General features: G+C 41.5%; 1 protein-coding gene and 1 long non-coding RNA gene across 5 annotated transcripts in view; one reads left to right on the top strand and one right to left on the bottom strand.

Annotated features, from left to right (window-relative positions):
- PTPRD (protein tyrosine phosphatase receptor type D) overlaps positions 1–17,574 on the top strand; it is a 1,779,541-nt gene that overhangs the window by 941,902 nt on the left and 820,065 nt on the right. The window lies entirely within an intron of this gene.
- Positions 16,582–17,574, bottom strand: part of LOC106731596 (uncharacterized) — a 40,689-nt gene continuing 39,696 nt past the window's right edge. Inside the window, exon 4 of the long non-coding RNA XR_012904639.1 lies at positions 16,582–17,083. This is a non-coding gene — a long non-coding RNA (uncharacterized LOC106731596). The remainder of the gene's footprint in view (positions 17,084–17,574) is intronic.

Here is a 17,574-nt window from a genome sequence, read left to right on the forward strand (position 1 = left end):
GAAGATTATTTAAAATGTCAATAAATGTTGTGTCCCCTCACTGTCGTATGTTTTCAGTCAATTCACAAAAGCTAAAGAGGCACCAGAGCTGCACAACGGGTCTTATTGAAACAGGTTGCTTATAAATGGGACTGCTTGATACTAGTAGAAGTTGAAGGAGATCACTGAAGAGCAAGATGTTCAAGCCTCCAAAAAGTTCATCAACATCAATCAAATATTTGTTTGCAGAAATTATTGTTATCTGTAGCTTCTTCCTCTGGATCTTGTTCTTGTGGATTTTCTGCTCCTTGTTCATCTTACTCTGGTGCTTCCTCAGAGTTTTGAACCTCTTCGTTTTGCCCTCCTACAACTTTGTATCGAAGGTCAGGCTTTTTTGTATTAATAGAAATGACTCTTTTTGTGCTCCCCTTCTTAGGCAGACCATACAGATGGAAAGCGCACTCACAGGTGGTGACTTGGTGTTGATTTAGCATTGCCGTATATATTTTAAACAATTTTTGAGAAATATTGCTTTCCTCCTCTCTGATTTGAGCTATAGTGTCTCTGAGGCTTCTTTCAAGACTCGTAAGTTCACATTTAGCGATGTAGTTGGCAATATACTCTTACAACTTTGTATGCAAGGTCAGGCTTTCTTGTGTTAACATAAACAACTCTTCTTGTGCTCCCTTCCATAGCCAGGCCACACAGACAGAAAGCAAACTCACAGGGGGAGACTTGGTATTGATTTAACATTGCCATACATATTTTAAACAATTTTTGAGAAATATTGCTTTCCTCCTCTCTGATTTGAGCAATAGTGTCTCTGAGGCTTCTTTCAAGACTCGTAGGTTCACATTTAGCAACATAGTTGGCAATATAATAGGCGATGGCAATAGCAACTCCACACGGTTGAATGTCCATGTTCACACACCAGCGGCTTAAGTTGGAACCTTCTTGAAGCTTCTGGTCGCATCCCAGGCAAATTGAACTTTCCAGAAGCCCTTCTAACCCTTGCAATACAAATACAATGTACACCCATATGTTTGTATACATATATGCATGTGTGTGTGAAAGCTGAAAATCCCATGACAGATAGACGAGAACGGTGGCCATTTAATAGAAAGATTGTCTAATAATAATAACAATAGGGGAGTTAACAAAGGCCAGACATCAAGAGATCCCCTCCTTACCACCAAGATGACTACAGGCAATATCTAAAACTGAAGAGGGGGAATGATAGAGCCCAAGCTAGGAGGCTGCCTAATTTCTGAGTAAAGATTATTAAAACTACTGTTAGGGTAAGAAATTACATGTAACAAGTGTCTTAAGGTATTAAGCTTAGCTGTCATGCTTTGTTTTATTTAGTTTAGTAACTTAATTTGTCTGTTATCACTTGCAACCACTTAAATCCAACTTTTTCATATTTAATAAATCACTTCTGTTTATCATTAAATCCAATGTAAATAATTGTTACGTGGGTGGCGGGGGAGGAGGGCACAGCCATGCATATCTCTCTTTACTTGACAAAGGGAGCAGCAAATTTATGAGCTTACTCTATATAAAACTTGTATGCAGAGTAAGATAGATTTATCTGGGGTTGTAGTCCCACTGGGGATGTGCACTTGGGTGCTGTATCAAGTGCCTCTGACAGAGCCTTCTCAGACCTGAGTTGCTCTCCGTATCTGTGTTGCTCTGCTGTGGGCTGTGACCCAACTTTGTGCATTTGCTCAGGGGCATGATTAATCTATTAGGTGACAATCTAAAGGAGATCTGTATGACCAAATCCATCAGACACATTGTGTTCATTTAAAACAATGCTGATGAACTTTCAGTAACAATAGATGAGTTCTATGATTTGACCACAGAGCTCACTTTTACTTATAGTTTAAAATTTTAATCCAAGATTCCAGAAATTAAAGATTTAGTTGCATCATCAAATTGTTGTAATATAATCTGGTCATATTTATTTTATGGCTAATCACTATGCATAGGATTTTCATAACATTTTCATTAAAATACTGTGAAGAAACTATACTAGACTGCAAATTTACCTTCCATTCCCTCTAGAAGACAAGCTCCAAGTTTTTCTGTTAATGAGGGAAATGCAAACCTAAAAAGATACAGTGTCAAATTACTACAGATAAACATGTCTGGGAGGTTGCAGTTTTGATTTAATTTTAAAAAAATACATAGGACAAAAATAGAATGTATTCCAAGAGAGCATCAGCATAAAGTAAGGTTGCTGCAGGCAGTTCCTATTTGCATTTTTGCTATTTACATGTTGCGTTGTCCGTATATTTGCACTTCCATTCATTACAATGTAATATTTTTGCTGAGAGTTTAGTAGCAACCCAAGTATTCAACAAACTCTCCCAAATTATTTTTTCCTAAAGTTGTATGTGGAAAACATCAGCAGATAAATTGTGAGTCCTTCTTTTTTAATGAATTAACCTTTTAAGTAAACAGAAAGTTTACTGTTTTCCAATTGCCTCCACCTCCCATGATAACAGAAAATCTGATTCCTAGGGCTTGGGATTTTGATGGCTGTGACTGAATCCCTGGTGTGTAGTGACAGAATTCTGATAAAAACCAATTTGATTTTCAGACAATAGAAATGGACAATCTGATTACTGCTGATTATTATTAAAGCAGGACAAACAAACAGTTGACGGGTGAATTCTTATAGGACTTGAATAATTCTCTAAAAACCTTCAATTTAATTTTTTTAAACTAGCCTTTGTTTTTCCCACTTCATGAAGATTTCATAATTCCCCTTAAAGTTTTATTTTCCCTTTTTTCACAGTTAGCAATGTTATTTTTTTCACTCTTTCACCTATTTAACACTTTTCCCTGTTGTTTTTAAAAACTACTTATTAAGTACTTTTGTGACAGTTACCCTAATTAAATCTTTGTACTGCTAACTAGACTAAAGCTGTAGCAGGAAAAAAAGATGGGCAGTCTATGAGTTCTTACCAGGAGACCTCTGGTGACAATTGAAGGCTTGCCTTTGTCCGGCTTTCTCAATATGAAATCCTTTGAGATTTATTGCAGCGAATTGTCTAGGATTGCAAGGGCTTGTCTGCATGAGGGGCTCGATTTGCACTGAATTGATACACACTATTTGGTGCACAATGCATAACCTACTCTAAAAATATGCAGATGGGGCAGCAGTGTCCTCTTTCAGATTGCATTATTGTGTATTCACAGTGGGAGCTTGGTGCACACAAAATATGTGGCATGTCAGGCAGGAATCCCATGTCCTTTCCTTCGATGCTGAACTGTGTGCATTCTGGGATTTTTCTGGCTGTGCATTGTGGGATTCATTGTGTAAAGCAGTGCAATTCCAGGACTCCTGGACTAAACTCCCTGGATTATGCTCCCTTCATCCCATGTTTCTTTTTGGGTGGGTGAATGAATGCTCTACATGGCTCTCCTGTCAGCAACAAATATGCAGCAGCTGTTTGTGCTTTATGTGAGTAGAGCCCTATGTGGAAACAAAACATCTGTGCCTGCAAAAATGATCTGAGGATATAAATCAGATATCTGCAAAATTGCAGAACTTCAGATACACAATTTGTATCTTATATCCACAAACATGAATTGCAGATGTCCTCATTGACATCTGTGGATATGAATACGCATAGATATAAAGCAGATATCCATGTATTTGCAGGAATCTATCTATGAGATCTTTGCTCCTGGTGGCTTTGTGTTCAGTTTCATCTGCTTGAGATGTGATGGTTGATGTGGCTACAACAGCAGTTTCTTCAGCAGCAGCAGCCTGAGGATGAGAGTGACACCAAGGAACAACCTAGTATAAAGTCTATTGAAACAGCTTCAAACAGTGCATTTCTGGTCTCGGTCTCATTGACTGGTAGGAAAATATTGTCCTGCAGACCTGGTATGATCAGCAGTCCAAACGGAGTTTCAAGATGCGATAGGCTGCCAGGGGTGGCCCGTCAATACAGGCAAACTAGGCGGTCACCTAGGGCACCAAGATAAACAGCTGTTGAGGGCTTTTGAGGCGGGGGTGCCGATCGCATGCCAATCGCGTATTTCGCCTGCCGACAGCTCATCTAGGGCCGCTCGTGTAGACTGCTTTCTTTGAGGTCTGGGGTGAAATGACATTGGAGCTGCAGCAATAATTATAATGTACCAAAGTGCTGGGTCTCATGCCCTTTGAAAAATTTGGTTTTCATTGCCATCTGGAAGCTGACCATCTCCAGCCGTTAACAGTTCTTTGTCACCCAATTCGGCATGGGGAGTCTGACTGTTGGGGCCAATTGCCATGAAGGCACTTGGTGCCATGCAGAAGGTACAGTTGAACTAGATCTTAAAGCTTTTAACATCCTGAGCCTTTAAAGTTCAGAATGTTATTAATTACTTGCACTCATTGGATTTCTGAACTGCAATAGTGTAATTCATGGGATTAGTACGTATCATTTGCCCACCATGTAAGGCCTCAGAGGTTTTTGAACTGAATTTTTTTTTCAAGGTACTCCAAATTCTTTTTTACAGATTCATAAGCATCAATATAGGGTGACTTAGAAAGCTAAGGTCTTTTGGAATTCAAGCCTATTGAATAATGGAAAGCTTGCCCCCTGGATCCTTCTATATATTAATGGTATGGAGATTGGACCAGTTATTCTAGGAGACCCAATGTATCCTGTTTGCCTGTCTAGTGGAGACATTCACTGGCCAGTTGGACAGAAGAAAGGGACTATGCTACTACACCTGAGGGCTTGTCTCTATAGAGCAGCAATGCGTGCTATAGGGCTTTGATTTCTAAAGTGCATTAGGGGTTGCACCTCTCAAATCTGGGATTCTCTCATCCGGCATGGCCATGGATGTTCCTGGATGAGAGAGACCTGGGGCAGGAAGAGCAGCAGCGGGAGCCTGGTGCAACTCTGTGAGTCTGCTAGCAGCGGGGCCGCAGCAGCATGGGCAAAGCGTGATCAGGACTGTCTGCTGCCTGGCAGTGGGACAGGGACCACAGCATCCCAAGATGGGAAGCCTGGCCAGGCCACATCAGCCTGGGAGGCAGTGGAGCCACAGCAGGCTGGGCAATAGTGTTGGTGGCGGTGGCAGTGGGATTGGGGCTGTTTGCTGCATGCTGGGACTACGGCAGTCCAGGAGGGGAAGAATCACTACAGCTGGAGCCACGTGCCACCCAGCAGTGGGACTGGGGCTGCAGCAGCCCAATCAGGCAACGTGCCTTTCTGGCAGTGGGGCTGGAGCTCCCTGGCTAGCAGCAGAGCCAGGGCTGGGACTGGCCCACAGTCAGCCCAGCTGGACTGAAGAAACTGGCAGCAAGGAGAGGCTGAGGGACTAGTATCAGGGACCTCCCGTTGTCTGGCAAATTCCCTCTTCCAACACTGGTCAGGTCCTGAGGGTTCCGGACAAGAGAGGTCCAATCTGTACCATGTTGCATTCCAAGTGGTCCATGTAGCTGTGAACTAAAAGTTCCCTATTTTGCCTTAATGTAGTATTGTTTCAACTTTGGTAGGCTTATATTGCTGAATATTTGAAATTTATTTTAAGATTCTTTAGTGAAAGGCACTATGGAAGGGCAAAGTATTACCGAATGTGTTTAATGTTATAGTATCATGTTGGGAACTATAAAAAGAACAGTAATTTACAAATGCACATATATTGTAAATTTCTATTTTGTTTGCTTTCATTTGGTCATTAAATACCACAGGAATTCATTTTAATAGTACTGAAGGTTTGAAAACCTAATATTTTTTCAATGGTATTAAGCCTGAAGTATCAGAAATTTCATAAAAATAAGCCTAGCAAATGTCAGGCCATGGAAAATCATCTTAGGTCTCACAGGGGAGGAGAGAAAAGCAAGACAGATTGTATCAGTTCACTCTGCTCGCAAGATTGACTCAGTTGCCCTGTAGCAGCGAGGGAAACAATTTTATTGATTCACAGATTAAGAAGCTATTAAAATAGTGATAAAACAATCTTCCCTTTCACCCTATCCTAGCATGTACAGGGCCTTAAAAGTAATCACTGCTGCTTGCGAATGGTTTAGTTGACTTATATTTCACATAATGAGACAGAAACTTGGGTTGATAATGAAGATTTGATGAAAATTCAGAGAATTTCAATTGACAACATCAAGACATGAATCCAAGAAGCTGGAGGTGAAATTAAGTGTACAGATTTTATCAAAGATAATTCTCATGGCATTTGAAAGTTAGTGTTCCCCTATCATGAGATTTCAGATGAGCTGGGTTTTCTTTTCCCTTCTCCATCCCACATACCCATGCTTTATTCATGTGTTTGGCTCATGAAGAGTTGTGTAAAAGGAAGGGCATCAGAAGCAGATTGATTGGTTGGTACCCCTGAATGAGTACAATCATGTTCATAGTATTATCTTATGGTTTGTTTCTAGTTGTTCACCAAACATTGCCTTTCTCCCTGTTATTTTCTTTGGGTATACATACACTGTGGAGCTATTTCAGGATACTGGAAATATCCCAAAATAGCTATTCTGTATCTATTGAAGGAGCCCGTTATTTCAAAATATTCTGACATTCTTGTAAACCTTGTTCTATGATGGGAAAGGGACATTTAGGAATAACAAGTTATTTCAAAGTTCGGCACTGTGTAGACAGCACAAAATTATAAAATAAGCTATTTCAAAATAGCACTGAAATAAGCTGAGCAGTCTGCATAGAGCAAATTGCATAGCTTACTTTGAACTAAGGGTGCTGTGTAGACCCACCCTTTAAGAGGGCTAGTCCTATAGAGCAGGCAAGAAATTAAGATTGACTGGCTGATTATGCCAATAATATTTCATTTATTTGATAGTTATAAGATTACAATACTCTGGTGAGTTTTAAAAGCTGATTAATGCAGGTCTTAGGGAAAAAGGAAATATCCACATATTCACTGAGAGTACTAGAATGTATTTCACTGGAAAAAATACAGTTTTAGTTCTCTAGATCCCAGACATATGCTTAAAATAAATCCAGAGGTAACTGATTTCTGATCTCTAAACCCTTACACCCAGTTAATGGTGTGAGACCCCATAATCTCAGAAATTCTCAGAGAGAAAAAGTTTTCATTCATAGAAATGTCTATCAGTTGAATAGCTGCCGTTCTCATTGTTGATGGCATTGATAGGCTGTTTTTGGATACAGTATTTTCAGATGTGTCCATAAAAATGCTGACAATTGGCTAAATTCTTAAAAAGAGCTGCCTTTGGTTAGTGCTGTTGGAGGACCTGTGCCATTTGGTCCACAAGGATTTCCCCCGGCAGACAGCCCAGGCTAAAGCTATCGGACCATGTGAGGATTTCCTTGTCTGAGTGACTTTGGGTATGTGTACACTAATGGACAGATTGAGTTGTGATTGATCCAGCCTGGGTCGATTTATCACATCTTGTATAGATGCGATAAATCAACTGCTGATTGCCTCAGTGTCAATTCTTGTGATCCAACTTAAGAAGCTGAAGGGGACTTGGTGGGAAAGCATCTCCCATTGACATGCTGCACAGAAAACACTGCAGTAATTAGATCTAAGTTGTTCACATAGCTGAAGCTGAATAGCTTAAATCGATCTCTCTCAGTAGTGTGGACCAGCCCTTAAAGCAAATTATCCTGCTTTCATCACCCAATCCACATCACTCCATTATGGAGCCATTCTAAGCATGCCAGGGAACAGGGGGCTGTGGCTGTAGTAGGCTGCCACATAGTAATACTGGATCATTAAAATAGTCCCTAGGGTGCTCTGTAGTTGCTTGAATTTGCATTAAGCGATCTGACCTTCAGGTTCCCATAGATTCCAGGATCAAGAACTCAGGGTACATCTACATTGCTTATTTCAGAATAAATTATTCCAGGAAATATATTCCAAAATAGTTTATTTCGAAATAGAGCGTCCACACCACTGAGAAGCCTCAAAATTAGTCCGAGGTAAGCTCCCCTAATGTGGGCATGCTATCTCAATTTAGAGCCCCAGGAATCACTGGAGAGAAATTACTTAGAATGGCCCTGGTGAGGAGCTATTTGGAAATAGGAGCAATGGAGCGTCTACACTGCAGCTATTATGAAATAACTATTTCGGAAGAGGAGTTATTCCTCATGGAATGAGGTTTACATGAGTCAAAATAAGCCACCCGTTATTTCGATAGTCTTTCAAAATAATAGAATTGCAGCATAGACATTCATATTGTTATTTCGGAATAACACTACTTATGCCGAAATAAGGGTGCAGTGTAGATGCACCCTCAGAAATGTAGCTTAAAACCCGTTATCTTATATCTCACTGTGGATTACACCCAGATTCTCAAATAAATACAAAGTTGTTCAAATATGGATCAAAATAACTAGTTCTCAACACTGATGTGCAAGAGACCAGAATTCAACTTGCAAACCCTCTTCTGTACCTACTAGATCAGTGGTGGCCACAACTCACAGAAAAATCAGTCAGAGGCTGTACATAAGTGAGAAGCAAAAAAGCTCCTCACTGATGTGGCCCCTGACTGAGAAGGCACTCCCCGTAATCCTCTTCCACACCTGACCCTGGGGGCGAGGCAGCGGACTGGAGCGTTAGCGTGGGCTCCCCAACACGGGGGAGAGGGAAGGGAGCTAAGCCTCATCCTCCTGATTCAAACAAACCAGGGGCTGCATCTGGCCACTGAGCTTGAGGTTCCCTAATGCTATGCTAGGCCATCAAATAAAAGAGAAACTGCATGGACAGTTTATGAAAACTGAGAAATGGTGTTACTGGGGCTGTGTCTACATTGGCGCAATCTTGCACCAAAGCGGCCGCTTTTGTACAAAAACATGCTGACTGTCTACACTGGTGGGGAATTCTTGTGCAAGAACACTGACATTCTAATGTGTGAAATCAGTGCTTCTTGCACAGGAACTATAATGCTCCCACTCAGGAATAAACCCTCTTGCGCAACTGTTCTTGCACAAGAGGCCAGTGTAGACAGGCAACATGAATTTCTTGCGCAAGAAAGCCTGATGGTGAAAATGGCCATTGGAGCTTTCTTGCACAAAGGAACATCTACACTGGCATGGATGCTCTTGCGCAAAAGCACATCTCTTGCGCAAAGGCACATGCCAGTGTAGACGCTCTCTTGTGCAAATACTTTAACGCAAGAACTCTTGTGTTAAAGAGTATTTGCGAAAGATCATGCCAATTAGATGTAGCGCTGGTGTCTTCAGGGATTCTATCTCTTTGGTTGGTTGGTTGGTTTTGGCAGAAGGATTGTGACAGTTATTCAGGGTTGGAAGGGGAAAGGAAGGACTTTTTAAACTTAGTAGAGATGGGAGGTTTCTCAGGTTATAAAAGCTCTGCATATTGTGAAAATTATAGAAAAAAATAATAAATTAAAGGTCATTTCAATGCTCTCTCTTATTTCACATCAGAATATATGTGTGTCCCTGTTTAGCAAATCTTCTTTATTCATTGTGGAATTGGAAGAATCTATTTTTTTCCTTACAGTTTAGATAATTCCAAAGCAAAGTTTGTGTATCTCATGTTCATTAAATCAATATAATTGAATATACTACATGTGTTTCTGAAATTTATAAGCACCGTGGAGATTCTCTGGTGATTAGCACTATACTCAAAGATACTGTAATGTAAATGTCCTTAAATCTTTTGTTGTTGAGACCTTGGAAACAAAGCTGGTAGGTGGGAAAAGCCTTTAACAATTAGCATAGAGCCATGCCATATGTTGTACAATTATGATGCATCATAACAGTAATGAAAGACATTGAAAATTAACCTTAACTGAAATATGAGTCAAAGTGAAATAGATGGGATGAGTTGAGCTGTAAGTAGTTGTCTCACTTCTAACAATCTGAAAAGAAATATGTGAGAAAAATAAATGATTTAGCTCAGTGTTGCTAGCTGGACTATTAGAATAAGTGTTTTTACTGGACTGTAAAGTAACAGCTCAAAGAAGGAACCAATTGTAGATTCTCATTTCTCTGTTAGTTGATGGCATTGCATCAGTTTTATTTATAAAACAGACATGCAAGCACACACAAATACTATAGGCTAGAGATCTTTTGTAGGAACTGTGAGTACACAATATAAACACTTTGACCAATAATGTGCAGTCTGTAATGAGGAATCATTCTTTCTGGATACCTGGCATCTTAAAAGAAGTCTCTGAAGAATGTTTTTGGATATCAGAAGGGACAATGGGCATCCGGCACCAAGAAAATTATTATGCTGGAATATATTTTCCTTTTATATTTTGGTTGACACATTGCATACTGTATTAATTTTTTTGTCATGCTAACATGTAATATTAGTCTCATCTCAGAATGATGAAATGGCCTGAATATAAAGGATATCAGAAGACTATGATCTCCCATTGGTTATGAATTTTCAGATTAAGCACTCCATCTGTATTTTTGGTACCATGCCACTTTAATTCTTGAGCTATTTAATGAGTGATGTAAGGGCAAACAGAATACTAAGTCTCAGAATACTGAGAGCTCGGAATACCAATTCAGTGCCATTTTAAAATAATGCAATCTCACTATTTTACAGCCATTTTAATATTTTGGAATAGTGCAGTCCTGTTTTTATTTCAGGAGAGAAGTATATAATAAATCTCATTATAGAAATTACCATATTGAGGCTATCTTAATTCTGCACATGCCAATATCTCCACAACCTTTCAAACATTTAGTAATTGTGAAAGTAGAGCTAATACTGACATCAGCCAGGAAATAATACAAAGAATTAAATTATTTCACTCTTTTTCTCTTATTGAAGAAAAATATTCTGTTAACTTTATTATTTATTGAAACCATTAAACCCCAAAAATTCTATACTGTTTCTACAGACTGATGAACTATCAGAACACTGCAAAGGTATGTCTACACCACACTGCTATTTCAAATTAACTTAATTTGAAATAGTTAATTCAGACTAAGCTAATTCGAAATAATGCATCTTTACACAAAAACTATTTTGAAATAGCGTTTTGCTATTTCAGAATAGCACATCCACACTGAGAGGACCCTGAACTGAAGTTAAGGCTGGCCGGAACCAGTATTGGCAGGGCATCAGGTTAGGACTTAGTGTGTGGGGCTGCTGCCTGAGGCTAACTGAGCTCCGTGCTTAAAAGGACCCTACCCCCAGCCAGGACAGACAGTTGTCAGGGTTCCCCGCTTGCTTGTCTACCTCGATGAGGGACAGCAAAGCAGTCCTGTCTTGGAGTGCCCTGAGTGCCCACACTCGGGACACCACAGCACTCAGCCACATGGAGCCAGAGCTTCCCTGGGCACACCGGTGCATCTTGTGGGGTTGTTGCCATCAGCCTGGCTGCACTTGCTGCAGGCTGCCATCCAGGGGATCCATCGGGGGGCTGTCAGGATCCAGGAGGCCCTGAGGGAGAGCGTCCACCCCAACGAGCCCTCAGAGTCTCCCCGGTCCTCCCCACTGCAGGCTTGTGCCCCATTCCTCCCTCATGTCCTTCCGCTTACCCCTCCCCCTCCTGATGTCAAATAAAAGACACACATGTTCAAAAATAGAAACTGGGTTTATTGCACAAAACTGGAGGCGGGGGGTGAACTTCTGGGTAGACTGAGAAAAGGAGATGGGAGAGGGGAAAAGAGAGGGTGGGAGAGGGGAGGGGGAAACCTGGGAGGAGGGAGCTGGAAGGAGGAAGCAAGGGGAAGGGGAAGCTCAGGGGTCAGGGTTGGGGGCCTTTCCGGACCAACTTGACTTTTATGAGAACCTGCTCCTGGATTCACATGTGGCCTTTGGTGGCCAGGCTGGAAGCTATCCTACAATAGATGGCCGTGTTCCTCCATCTAGGGCTGAGATCATGGACATTGGGGGCATCCGCCCCCAAACCTGAATAAGGTCCATGATCTCCACCCTGGACCAGGAAGGCACCCTCCTTCTCCAGCTCTTGTCAAGCTCCTGGGAGCTGGCACATTGCTCCTGGGGAGTGGTGGAGGGCTGGCTGCCAGTGGCTTGCTGGCTCATATTTTGGGGCCGCTAGGTTAGGGGCCCCGGTGGCCACTGATGGCTCTGGGTTGGCAGGCTTGGGGTTGGCACAGGCACTGTGGCCAGGGTCTACTCCTTTAATGTCTCTGGGGCTGGGGGAGAGGAGAGTAAGCTTTCCTAGTTGTGCCCAGAGTCGCCACCAGGGCTCCCCGGGAAGGGCTGGAGGCCCCCTATTTTGGATTAAGTGTCTACACAGCACTTAATTCGAAATAGCTATTTCGAATTTGGAGTTACTCCTCGTAAAATGAGGTTTACCAAATTCGAAATAAGGGCTTCACTATTTTGAATTTATTTTGAAATAGCGGTTTGCCTGAGTAGATGCTATTAAAGTTAATTTGAAATAACTGCTGTTATTTCGAATTAACTTTGCAGTGTAGACATACCGCAAGGTATTTATCCCCTACATGGCTGTTGATACCTAGACCTCTGCTTCTTTATGAACTCATATAACTGCTGATAAGTTTTCATGTTCTGTGTTGTTTGAAAAAGTAAAACACTTAAATTCCATACGCTTATAATAAGTATTTTTGCACATTAATTGAAACTGTTTAAGTCATAGGACCTTGTTCTTCATCTTCTTGTACCTTCTATGGTCATTTGCACACATGTGAAGAGCATGTAAAATAACACCAGTTCAGAATGGCAATACTTTATACCTGTTTTGTATACTCTCTTTTACAGATATAAATGACTACTGTGAGCAATGAAGAATCAGGGGCTCTATTTTCCATGATTTCTCAGTTTATACCTGTTATAGGTCTTAGTCTGGGAAAAAGCTTGGTGAGAAGAAAATATATGAGATAAAGGAGTCATTGCAGAAGGGAAAGGGGGTGACCATAAAGAGCATGCTAAAAGAAACTTATGCCACAGGACAGGACCCCAGTGACACTGGAGGATCCTCAAACATCTCTTAAGCAGTGGTAGCTCCTTGAGCAGTGGAGCAGAAAAAAGTAGCCATAGCTTAGGCATGGGTAAGAGCAGTGTGCTTACCTTCTAGAAGACTTTTAGAAGCAGTATTTGTTCAAAGACAAACTTCAGAATTTTTCCTAAAGTTCATCTGAATACCTACCATGAGTCAAATTTCAGTTAAATTCTAAAAGCAAATATGTAGAAATATTAGCTATTATCATTTGAAAATATCCTTTTGAAAATATCCTTTTAAAAACCTACCATTACAGTCTATTTAGATCCTGTGATTTATATTGTATTCTGGTGAGCATTATACATGAAGGTATTGTAGGAATATGTTGTTATTTTTTATGTTATGTACAGTCTTTCTATGGCACTCATCAGCATAGTACCTGAGTACATCATAAGCGATAATTAATGTATCCTCCCAATAGCACTGTGTGGCTAACCTCACTTGACAAAAGGACTACTAAAGCATAGAAAAATGAAGTGACCACATCAGGGTCACACTGGAGGTCTGTAGGAAAACTGGAGCAGAACCCAGATATCCCAACTCACAGCCCTGTCCCTTAATAAGATCATCGTTCTTGCTAATAGTGAGTTGAGAACATATATTTGCTTATTTACTTCTATCCAGCAGTGTATTATAAAGAGTTCCTGATATAATGTGGTTCGTGTTGTTGCAGTGATATTTTAATCTAGTAAATTAGAACTTAGAATCTATGTTCAGTTCAAGAAGGAACATTCGGATGTAATATCTATAGGATTTATTATATAGTAGCTTGTCAACTAAGTTTAAGTGGATTCATTCCAATTGTTTCTGTTACTTAGCTGGCTATGAAGCAAATGTTTATTCAGTAAAATAGTAACAGCTGTCCTGTAGAGTGCTATGTATGTTGACACCTTATTAGTATATATGCAAGACCAAATTCAGCCAAGGTGCAAATCTTTTTATATTTGCTTCTGTGACTCCAAAATTTGTCCTGTAGTGTCCAAAGCACTTTTATATCCTTAGAATGAAATGGGTTATATAAATATAAAATCTGCAAATAAAAATTTGATATTATTTTTAGGAGGAAAGGAAATAATAGGGCCCTTAAAGCACAACTCTGTAGACATATGAGACAGTCTTTAAAATTAGGAGCTGTCTTCAGGATTATCTTTTTCCGTAGTGTTGAAAATTAATGTTTATTACACTGAGTCTTATGTTTAAGAATAAGATTACATTCAGGTTATATTTATTTTTGTATATTTTTATGGCATGAAGTATTATGGAATGTTTCATAAAAACTCTGGTAGTACATAAATATCTCTGAAAACACAGTTTTAAAGAATTAAACATTAAACAGTATAAATTGTACTTTTTTGGTCCCTAAGTAATGCTAATTAACACAGCATGTTTCATAGCCTACAAATTTTTTGTGGTTCAAATAAATTCAAATGATAAAAAATTCAGGATGAAAAACAATTCTTTCATCTGTAGACTATATTATGTTCAAAATCACATTAAAACCATTTTAATAATGCTTTAATCTGTAGAAATAAACTTTTAATTAGATGATTATTTTCATCACTCAGAGGTAAATACAAGATAATGCTATTCAGAATCCATTAGCTATACCCTTTTCAGTGATAAAACAAATAAGTGTCAAACACAATGCAGTTCTATATGTAAGACGTAATACAGCTACTGTTACCATGGGGAAAATATAATCTACCATCAGTCTTGTTAGTATTTTGCCAGTGGACATTAATGCAAATGTTTCCAAATTCAGGCGGACAAGTATGTTATCTAATGTCAATGTCTGTTAGACCTTTCTGGTGTTTTATGAACTTGAGGATTACTCATTTTTGAATGTGTTGTTTAAGTTCATACTGAATATCTCACTGAGGGTTCCTATCTTTAGCTCTCACCAGATTTTTAAACATCAAGGAACTCTTCTGATGCTAGTAGAAATGCTTGTCTTTGAACTGGTGGTAATCAGGAATTGCAAAACGAATGTATTCTCTTAATTTCCCTTACAACAACATTTATCTATAAATCCAGGTTTATTCCTGGAAGGAAGTATTACTGCTATTTCTCTGGATTGATATATCTGTGTTATTAATAATTCGTGCAAACTGGTTTCATTGATTTTTGACATTGCAAAATGCTGTGTACTATGGTCCCCACCTAGCTAAATACTTAAGTAGGTAATAATCCTAGTAAAGTCAAATGGGACTATTACCATGCTTCAAGTTGAACATATGCTTAGCGGCTTTCCGGATCAGGGTGTGAGTGCTTGCTGCGCCTTGCAGAATTAAGTGCATGACTATGTCTGAGCAAATATTTTGTGCCCCATAAACATCCCTGACTTATGGTTGCATTTTGGTCATGTCTCTACTGGGAAATTATTTCAAAATAAGTTATTTTGAAATAATAACCCCTGAAATAACTATTTTGAAATAGTGCATCCATGCTACAAGGCACCATCGAAGTAGAGCAGAATTATATTGAAATAGTGCATCCACACTGAATCATATTGAAAGCCCCTGGAAGCACTCTGCGGAGAGCATCCGAAGAGCAGTCACTTCCTCTAGCTGCTTCCTGGGGTTGGTGGAGCCTCGTGAGAAGGGCTCCTCTCTGCAGCTGCATCTCACACACTGCTTATCAACTGCAAAGGGGGGGATGGAATCTCCATCTCTAGAGGTTTTTCAGTCCCTCCTTGACAAAGCCCTGGCTGGGATGGTTTAGTTGGAGTTGGTCTTGCTTTGAGAAGGGGGTTGGACTTGGTGACCTCCCAAGGTCTCTTCTAACCCCATGATTCTATGATTCTGTAGGCGGTCAAGGCCATCACCACCATCCTCTTGCAGAGGGACATCGCCCTAGGCAGTTTGGATCCCATTGTCATTAACTTTGTCATCATGGGCTTTCCCAAATGGATGGTGGGGGGTGTTGATGGCACCCATATCCCCATCCAGGACCCTGACAATAATATATCTGAATACATCAATAGAAAGGGATACTTTTCAATGGTGCTGCAGGCCCTTGTGGACCACAAAGGATGGTTCATGGGCATGTAGGTCAGGTGGCTGGGGAAGTCGCACAACACCTGTGTATTCTAGAACTCGAGCTTCTTCCACAGGGTGCATGCAAGCACTTTTTTCCCTGACTGAACCGTCAGGGTCAGGGACATTGACATGCCCATATATGCCCTGGGTGATGCATTCCACCCCTTGCTTCTCTGCCTGCACATGGGAAAGCCTGAAGCCCACCAAAGAGGCCTTCAATGACAGTCTCAGCAGGTGCTGCATGGTGGTCCAGTGAGCCTTCAGCCAACTCAAGTGGAGGTTCTGGAGTCTTCTCACCTAGTTGGACCTCAGTGAGTACAACATCCCTCGGGGGGAGATGTCCTGCCAAGGTGGGGAGCAGAGGCAGAGCGACTGGTCAAGGCTTATGAGTACTGGGCACTGCTGCCATTTGGTGAACCCATCTGGGAGGGTGCCATCTGGGAGGTCTTGAGAGAGAGTTTCAGCCAAGGCCACCTGTGAAACTTTGCCCTGGGCCTCCCCACAAGGAGTCTCTGCATTGTCCCCTGTGTCTTTCCTCCCTAACCCCTCCCTTCCCACCTTCCCCCCTCACCTGCAGGCCAAATAAAAAAGCATTTTTGTTTCAACAAAAAACAGATTATTTATTTGAGGGATATAGAACAGGGGAGGGACTGGGGAAAGAACCTGGAATGTGGGAGGGAGGATGAGGGAGCAGAAGGGGATAGAGGGGCTCGGGGCTGGGGCTGGGACTGGTGCCTGTCTCAGGTACCTTGGGAGGCTGCAGGTGCCCAAGATGTCCCACAGCCATGTGTTTTCAGGCCCTGGCAACCCCTGGAGGGACCAGAAGGAGAAGTTGAAGGTGGGTGTTGGGAGTCGCGGGGATGTGGGGAGTTGTGCAGGGAGCTGAGGGGGCGGGTGTGGGGAAGTGGCTGGTGGACCGCTCCATACACGTGCCTATGAGCTCCATGACAGATATTATGGAGGAACATGTGGCACTGAGCTGGTGCAAAAGGTGCTCCTTCGTGGCCTTCCTCGGCTCCCAGTCAACCCAGCACTCCTCATAATCAGTGGCCTGTTCCTGGTGTTCCTCATCGAAGCTGCAGGTGAGGGAATGGAGGCAGCCCAGTGTTTCTGCACCAGGTCATCGTAGGTTCATCTCCACCTGGGGATTTTGTGGAGACATGTTGATGGTGTGGGAGGTGGTGGATGCACCACACTCAGAGCTGGCCTAGCCATCTCAGGATAAATTGTGCATTATCTCTGAGCCGACACCAAAGGTCTCAGTTCAGATTATATTGAAGTGCTTTGAACAAGGCCATCTGTTGCCTAGCCAGTGGGCACTTTCCCTGGGATGTTCTTGCCCCTGCAGGGAGCCTCACTATCTCCACAGCTTCGCTTCCTTCCATGTCCCGCACACGCCGAGTCTGGCAGTAGTGGCATCCTGCAGAGAGGGAACTTCTATCCCTACCCGCCAGAGGAGAGGTGGGAGGTTCTTGGGGGAAGTGTGTGTGAGAACCTGCAAATCTTTCTTTCGGGCCTGAGTCCATCAAGAGACATATGCAGAAGTCTATGGCTGGATGACAGCCAGATTCTTCCTTCCCCCAGAAAGTTCCAATGGAGGGGATTGGTGTCCTCTGCATCACCGTGCTTGAC

The sequence above is a fragment of the Pelodiscus sinensis genome, chromosome 6 (genome assembly GCF_049634645.1).
Source record: "Pelodiscus sinensis isolate JC-2024 chromosome 6, ASM4963464v1, whole genome shotgun sequence".
Classification (NCBI taxonomy): domain Eukaryota; kingdom Metazoa; phylum Chordata; order Testudines; family Trionychidae; genus Pelodiscus; species Pelodiscus sinensis.